The following is an 8651-nucleotide window of genomic DNA, read 5'->3' as shown; positions in this document are numbered from 1 at the left end:
TTATGTAGGTTTTCCTATTGTACTTGGGTCTTAATTTTTGTTGGACCATTTGTTGGTGGAAATCTCCCCTTCAGCCAGCTGATAAGCTCAACTCCTACCATGTCTTGTACACTCTTGTATAGGTGTTGAAAGAACAGAATGAAAAAAACACAAAAAATGAACTAAAAAAGGTATAAAATGCCCACCAACAATAGCACATTCAATGACAAAAGAGCAAAGAATAATAAAACGATACAGAAATAGAATAGTATAAGAACAAATAGAAAAATCAAAGGAAAAAAAGTACTTATGACAGGGGAAAGAGGAGAGAAATAATAAGAGTAAAGAATAGAAAGACATAGGTGGAAAGATGGCAATGGAGTAGGAGGGAGCAGATTCCACTTCCCCCTACACAAAGGAGAAAAACCTGGCCAATCGACATGGGAACAGAGCAAACAGCCAACCGTACCCCAGTATATATGAAAATAAGAGACCAGAAATTTTAGTGGACACTGAAAAACCAGAAGGTAAGGTGGTTACTCCAGAACAGTAAGGTCCCAGGGACCGGCACAGAGATGTGGCTGTAGCCCCAGGTCTGGTGCCCAGTGTCCAGAGCTGGGTCTACCACAGACTCTTTGGGAGCCACAGGCGTGACTCAGAGTTTTTGCAAGAGAGGCAAGTAAACTGCTCCCTCTCTCCCCTGCGAAGTAGGGTTTGAGCAGCACCGGGAGAGACCTGCTTGCTTGAAGTTGCAGAAAGGGGCATAAGGACAAAGAAGCAAACACACAATGGCCATGATCACCCACGGAGTTTGTGGTTACTGGCTTGGGAGAGTTGAGAGCCCAGCAGTGATGAGCACTGACCCGGACAGTCACCAGTCTGGCTGGAGAATTGGGATGTACTGAGCAGCAGGCTTGAGTAGGAGGAATTTCTCAAAAAGTAAATATGTTTGGGGGGTCTATTCTACAACAGCCGCTCAGCTTACTCCCCACCCAGTTGGGCAGCAATCCCGAGGTTGCGAGGTTGCGCAGAAGTCCCTGGGTTTCCCCATAGCACTGGGAAGGGTTCCTGCCCAAGCCTGCGGGACCCAGGCAGTCTGGCAGGAGGATGTGCCCACAAACACTCCAGCCCACGGTGATGACCTCCAGGGAAACAGCACTCTAAAGAAGACCTGGATCCCCTGCCTGGGGCTCTGGAAAGAGGTGCCAGACTAGCTCTAGGGAGAGCGCTTGCAAGACTGGCTGACTACACATGAAAGGCCACACCAATTGCCCCTCAGCCTGCTGCAGACACCAAGACCAGAAAAACCGGCTTGGAGAGTTTCAAACTAACAATATTTGGGTTTTGGGGGTTTCTTTTTAGTATTTCATTTTTTTCAATTTTTATTATTTATCTTGCAATACCTTTTTCCTCTCTTTCCTTCTTTTCTGTTTTACTCTACTTTCCTTTCTTTCCAATTTTATTTCTTCTTCCTCACTTCTTCTCTTCTTCCGCCTTTTTATCCTTTTTTTCAAATACCTACAAGTGAGATAAAAAACTTGGAAATTTGAAAGGACCAGAGTTGGACCCAAAGAGGGGGTATCCCAACAGTTGAGATACTGAGAGAAATTTCACTTTGCTATTGCAGAGAAACTACAAGTTACTGCATGTTTGTGGTATTATTTTTATTATTCTTACATCTTTTATTTTTATACTATTTTTGTATTCCTCTTCTTTCTGTATAGTCTTCTAGGCTTGGTTTGTTATATTGTATCATTTGACAAGTTTCCCTGTTCTCTCCTCCACAGTGTATTGCTAATTGACTATACTTCATGTCACTTGTGTTCCTTTAGCACACTGCTCAAAGTTCTATACCCCCTATTTATGTTATCCAGATCACATAGATTCTGTCATACCATTGTTGCTCTAATATTATTGTAAATAATAGCTGTTCCATACAACTGTAAATACTTCACATCACCCCTCCTGGATCTTAGCCCTCTTCACAGTTTCTTGAACTGTATTACTGTAGTGGTTAACTCTACTCTATCACACACTAAACCTATTTACTAACACTTACTCTCACTGTACATCAGAATTTGACCTCCTACAATCTCAGTGCTTTCTAAATCCAACTCACAAGGCTTCCCTCCCCAACAAGAGTCTTATCTTCTGTCCATCATTTCTTAAAAGAGGCTAGTTGGGTTGAACACCACGGTTAACACTATACATAGCCAAAGAATACCCTATTTATTCTCTACTGGTAGCTAGTGTAAATATCATAGAATACTCTCCTATTGTCATAAACCATATTGCCTTCCCCTCCAAATGATCACCAAAAAAGAGTAAGTGAAAGCAGTGAATACCAGGATACACACTGGAAGAGGAAAACCAACAATGAAGGAACCACCAACAGATAACAACAGAAGAAGGTGAAAGAGGGAGTGGAAACCACACAAACCTCAATCCAGTACCTATCTGGAAATACAACTAAGTACTGGAGAAACTACCCAGTGCAAGTAACTGAACAAGAGCAAAAGTAAATACTCAAAACCTTGTACACATGGAAGAACTAACTTCAACACAGCCTGCCTTCACCAGCACAGCGAATTATAAGAGGCAGTGGACAAAGTGACCATCAGTTAACCAACTGGTGGGAAGGACCCACAAAAGAAAGAGCCCAAAATGATTGAAAACCAAAGAAAACACAAAGCCAGCTTAAAGGACAAACCAAGACCAGTGAGCATGGGACATCATGGAGACCACACCACTAAATCTCACAGGTATTATACCACACAAGTTCAGACCATAAACCCAGGAAGCCAGAACAAATCAATTTAAGAAGCTGAAGTTAACAAGAAGAGTCTCATAAGCAATGGGAAGACAAAGAACCAATCCCCAAACGAAAGAAAAGGAGAAAGCCTCAGAAAGAATGTTAGATGAAATAGAGGCAAGTCAACTATCAGATATTGAAATCAAAGCACTGGTTATCAGGTAGTTCAAAGAGCTCACAATGAGCTACCAGAAACTTCAAGAGAACTACAATGAACTCTCCACAAACTATATCAAGATGAAAAAAGGAAATAAAAACTATCAGCAAGGGACAAGAGAAAATGAAGAATACAATTTCTGAACTGAAGAATACCGTAGAAGGAATGAAAAGCAGGATCAATGAAGCAGAAGATCCAATGACTGAGTTGGAGGACAAAGTAGAAAAAACACCCAGAAAGAGCAAGAAAAAAAGGCTCAGAAAGAATGAAGAGGGATTAAAATAAATGCAAGAGAATATGAAACATAATAATATGCAAATAGTAGGGACACCAGAAGGAGAAGAAGAGGAGCAAGGGATAGAAAACCTATTTCAAAGAGTAATAATGGAAATTTAACTAATTTGATGAGAGAAAAAGTCACACAAATCCAGGAATCACAGAGAGTCCCAATCAAGAGGAACACAAAGAGGCCCACTTCAAGACACGTCATCATTAAAATTGTAAAATTCCAAGACAAAGAGAGAATCTTAAAGGCAGCATGGGAGAAAAAGGAAGTAACATACAAGGGAGCCCCAATAAGGTTAGCTACTGACTTCTCAATGCAAACACTCCAAGCAAGAAGAGAATGGCAAGAAATATTCCAAGTAATGAGAACGAGAGGCCTACAACCAAGGCTACTTTATCCAGCAAGGTTCTCAATCAAGATAGAAGGCCAAATAAAGAGCTTCCAAGACAAAAGAAGTCTGAAAGAATATGCCTCCACCAAACCAGCTCTACAAGAAACACTAAAAGGAGTGCTTTAAGGAAAGGAAGGAAAAGAGAGAGACAGAGAGGAACTGTGGTACAAAAAAGGCAATGAATAACTACCTATCAATAATAACCTTAAATGTAAATGGATTAAATGATCCAATCAAAATACATAGAATAGCTGAATGGATAAGAAAGCATGACCCAACACATATGCTGCCCACAGGAGACCCACCTCAGGATAAAAGACATTCACAGACTAAAAGTGAATGGCTGGAAACAAATTTTCCAAGAAAATGGTTAAGAAAAAAAAGCCGGGGTAGAAATTCTAATATCAGACAAAATAGACTTCAAAATAAGGGCCATAAAGAGAGACCCAGAAGGTCACTTCATCATACTCAAGGGAAGAATCCACCAAGAGGACCTTAACATCACAAATATATATTCACCCAACATAGGAGCACCCAAATATATAAGAAAAATCCTAGAAGAGTTCAAGAAAGATATTGACAGCAACACAATTATAGTAGGGGATTTTAACACCCCACTGTCAAAAATGGACAGATCTTCCAAACAAAATATCAACAAAGATATAGCTGCACTAAACAACACCCTAGATGAAATGGACTTGACTGATATATATAGAGAGCTCTTAATATCAAAGAAGCTAAATACACATTTTTTCAAATGCACATGGAACATTTTCAAAGATAGACCACATGATAGAACACAAAATGGGCCTCAACAAATTCAAGAAATTTGAAATCATACCAAGCATTTTCTCTGACCACAAGGGACTGAAATTAGAAACCAACCCCACAGGAAAAAATCCCCAAACATCCAAAATCATGGAGACTGAATGGTATGCTATTAAACAATGGATGGGTCAAGATTGAAATTAGGGAAGAAATTAAAAAGTTTCTGGAAACAAATGAAAATGAACTCACAACAACCCAAAACTTATGGGACATGGCCAAGGCAGTCCTGAGAGGGAAGTTCATAGCAATACAGGCATACCTAAAGAAAACAGAAACATTTCAAACAAACAACCTAACCCGACGCCTGCAAGAACTAGAAGAACAACAACAAAGACAGCGCAGAGCAAGTACAAGGAAGGAAATAACCAAGATCAGAGCAGAATTAAATGACATAGTGACTAAAAGCACAATTCTAAAGATCAATGAATCCAAGAGTTGGTTTTTAGAAAAGATAAACAACATAGATAAGCCTTTAAGTAGGCTCATTAAGAAAAGAAGAGAGAGGGCCCAAATAAACACAATAAGAAGTGAAAGAGGAGAAATTACAACTGATACCACAGAAATAGAAGGGATTGTAAGAAGTTACTATGCAGAACTGTATGCCAAGAAATTTGAAAACCTAGGTGAAATGGACACATTTCTAGAAAAATATAATCTTCCAAAACTCAATGAAGAAGAAGTAGAAAGCCTGAACAGACAAATAACAGTAGATGAAATTGAAGCAGTAATCAAAAAGATCCCATTACACACAAGCTCTGGATCAGATGGTTTCACAGGAGAATTCTACAAAGCATTTAAGGAAGGGCCTACCCCTATACTTCACAGAGTATTCCAAAAAATCCAAAATGATGGAAAACTCCCAAACTCTTTTTATGAAGCCAGCATCATCCTAATTCCTAAACCAGATAGAGAAACAACAAAGAAAGAAAATTTCAGGCCAGTATCGCTGGTGAATATAGATGCTAAAATTCTCATCACAATGTTGGCAAATCGCATCCAACAATACATCGAAAAGATCATACACCACGACGAAGTGGAATTCATCCCAAGGATACAAGGATGGTTCAATATCAGCAAATCAGTAAATGTAATACACCACATAAACAAAAGCAAACACAAAAACCACATGGTCATATCAATAGATGTGGAAAAAGCTTTTGATAAGGTACAACACCCATTTATGATAAAGGTACTCAGCAAAGTGGGAATAGAGGGAGCATTCCTCAATATAATAAAGACCATATACGAAAGACTTGCAGCGAACATCATACTCAATGGTTAAAAACTAAACGCTTTTCCACTAAGATCAAGAACAAGACAAGGTTGTCCACTTTCAGCACTTCTATTTAACATAGTATTGGAAGTTTTAGCCTCAGCGATCAGGCAAGAAAAGGAAATAAAAGCATTCAAATTGGAAAGGAGGAAACAAAACTGTCATTGTTTGCAGATGACATAATAGTGTACATGGAAAATCCTATAGACTCTACCAAAAAACTGCTTGAACTAATAAATGAATATGACAAAACAGCGGGTAACAAAGTGAATATCCAGAAATCAACAGCATTTTTGTATACTAAGAATGAATCAGCAGAAGCAGAAATGAAGAAAAATCCCATTCAATATAGCAAAAACAAAAATAAAATATGTGGGAGTAAATCTAACCAAGGACATAAAAGACCTGTATGCAGAAAACTACACAACACTGAAGAAAGAAATCAAGGAAGACACAAACAAATGGAAACATATACCATGTTCATGGATTGGAAGAATTAACATCATCAAAATGTCCATACTACCCAAAGCAATTTACAGATTCAATGCAATACCTATTAAAGTACCAATGGCATATTTCACAAACATAGTAGAAACACTTCAAAAATTTATATGGAACCATAAAGACCCAAATAGCAGCCGCAATTTTGAGAAAGAAGAACAAAGTAGGAGGGATCACAATACCTGATAAAAAACTGTATTACAAAGCCACTGTAATCAAAACAGCTTGGTACTGGCATAAAAACAGGCACATAGACCAATGGAACTGAAAAGAGAACCCAGAAATACACCCAACTCTTTACTGTCAATTAATATTCGACAAAGGGGGCAGTAACATAAAATGGGGTAAAGATAGCCTTTTCAAGAAATGGTGTTTGGAGAACTGGACAGCTACATGCAAAAAAAAATAAAACTCGAGCACCAACTTACACCATACATCAAAATAAATTCAAGGTGGATAAACGACTTGAATATAAGCCATGACACCATTAAAGTTCTAGAGGAGAACATTGGCAGGAAAATCTCAGATATTTCACGCACCATCATTTTTCCTGATACATCCCCTAGAGCAAGGAATATAAAGGAAAGAACAAACCAATGGGATCTCATCAAAATAAAAAGTTCTGTGCAGCTAAAGAAAATAGCATTAAAGACTTCCACCAAGATGGAGGCATAGGTGGAACACTGTGCCTTCTCCCACAACTAAGGATAAATACAACAAAGATTTCGAGAACAAAGACACAGCCAAATAACAGAATATTGAGTTATACTGAATTCCAACAACAACTAACCATTCAACCAGGAGGGTAAGAGGGGCCGAGCCAGCAGTGGAGCAGGGTCAGGCAGAAAAGATCCCCAGACCTAGGTGCACAAGTAGCCTGGACCCATTCAGAGTGCAGGGCAGACTGACAGCGGTCACACATTCGCACACAGTCAGACGGACCACACAGGCCCCAGGGGGTGAACCCAGTGGAGGGCTAATGGCTGTGGCACAATCCCGTGCAGTGGGACAAAATTCGCGGGCCCAGGTTTTCGGTGGCGGCTGCGGCACCAACCTCCTGTGGGGGCCGCGGCGGGAGGCAGCAGGCAGAATGCTATTGTTCCTTTTTGACCCCGCCCAAACATACAGCGTCACAACCCAGCGACTGAGTTACCCTGCTCTGGTGAACACCTAGGGCTCCGATCCTGCTATGGAACAGTCACAAACAGCCCAAAAGATGGCGCAAGAAAAACTCAAAGTCCCAGAGCCAATAACTCTCAGTGATCAAGAGATTGCCAGCCTCTCAGAAGCACACTCCAAGATACTGTTTATCAGGATGTTCACAAAACTGGTTGATTATAGTCACAAATTGGAGGAACATATGAAGGCTAAACTAATTGAAATAAAGGGAGATGCACAGGAAACCAATAGTGATGGAAAGGAAACTCGGACTCAAATCAAGGGAGTGGACCAGAAGGAAGAACGAAACATCCAACCAGAAAGGAATGAAGAAATGAGAATTCAAGAAAATGAGGAGAGGCTTAGGAACCTCCAGGACATCTTTAAACATTCCAACATCCGGATAACAGGGGTACCAGAAGGGGAAGAGGAAGAGCAACAAATAAAAAACTTATTTGAACAAATAATAAAGGAAAACTTCCCCAATCTGGCAAAGGAAATAGACTTCTAGGAAATCCAGGAAGCTCAGAGAGTCCCAGAGAAGTTGGACCCAAGAAGGAACACACCAAGGCACATCATAATTACAGTAGCTAAGATTAAAATGAAGGAGAGAATCCTGGAAGCAGCAAGAGATAAGGGGACAGTCACCTACAAAGGAGTACCCATCAGACTGTCAGTGGATTTCTCAAAAGAGACCTTACAGGCAAGAAGGGGCTGGAAAGAAGTATTCCAAGTCATGAAATCCAAAGACCTACAGCCAAGATTGCTTTATCCAGTAAAACTTTCATTTAGAATGGAAGGACAGATGAAGTGCTTCTCGGATAAGGTCAATTTCAAGGAGTTCATCATCACCAAGCCCTTATTATATGAAATGCTAAAGGTACTTATCTAAGAAAAAGAAGATGAAAAATATGAACAGTGAAAGGACAGCAAACTCACAGTTATTAACAACCACACCTAAAACAAATGCAAACCAAGAGGACAGCTAGATCAGGAATGGAACCATAGAAATGAAGAACACATGGAGGGTTAGCAACAGGGGAGTGGGAGAAGGAGAAGGGGGGAGAAGGCACAGAAAATAGCATAGACGGTAGGTAGAAAATAGATAGCGGGGAGGGCAAGAATAGTGGGGGAAATATAGAATCTAAAGAACTTGAGACACGTGGCCATAAACTAAAGGGGGGGAATGGTGGGGGAGGGGTGTGCAGGATGGAGGGGAATGAAGGGGGGGAATAGAACAACTGTAATGGTATAATCAATAAAATA

The sequence above is a fragment of the Sturnira hondurensis genome, unplaced genomic scaffold (genome assembly GCF_014824575.4).
Source record: "Sturnira hondurensis isolate 20B ecotype Veracruz unplaced genomic scaffold, ASM1482457v3 Scaffold0003038, whole genome shotgun sequence".
Taxonomy (NCBI): domain Eukaryota; kingdom Metazoa; phylum Chordata; class Mammalia; order Chiroptera; family Phyllostomidae; genus Sturnira; species Sturnira hondurensis.
This window is presented reverse-complemented; position numbering follows the sequence as displayed.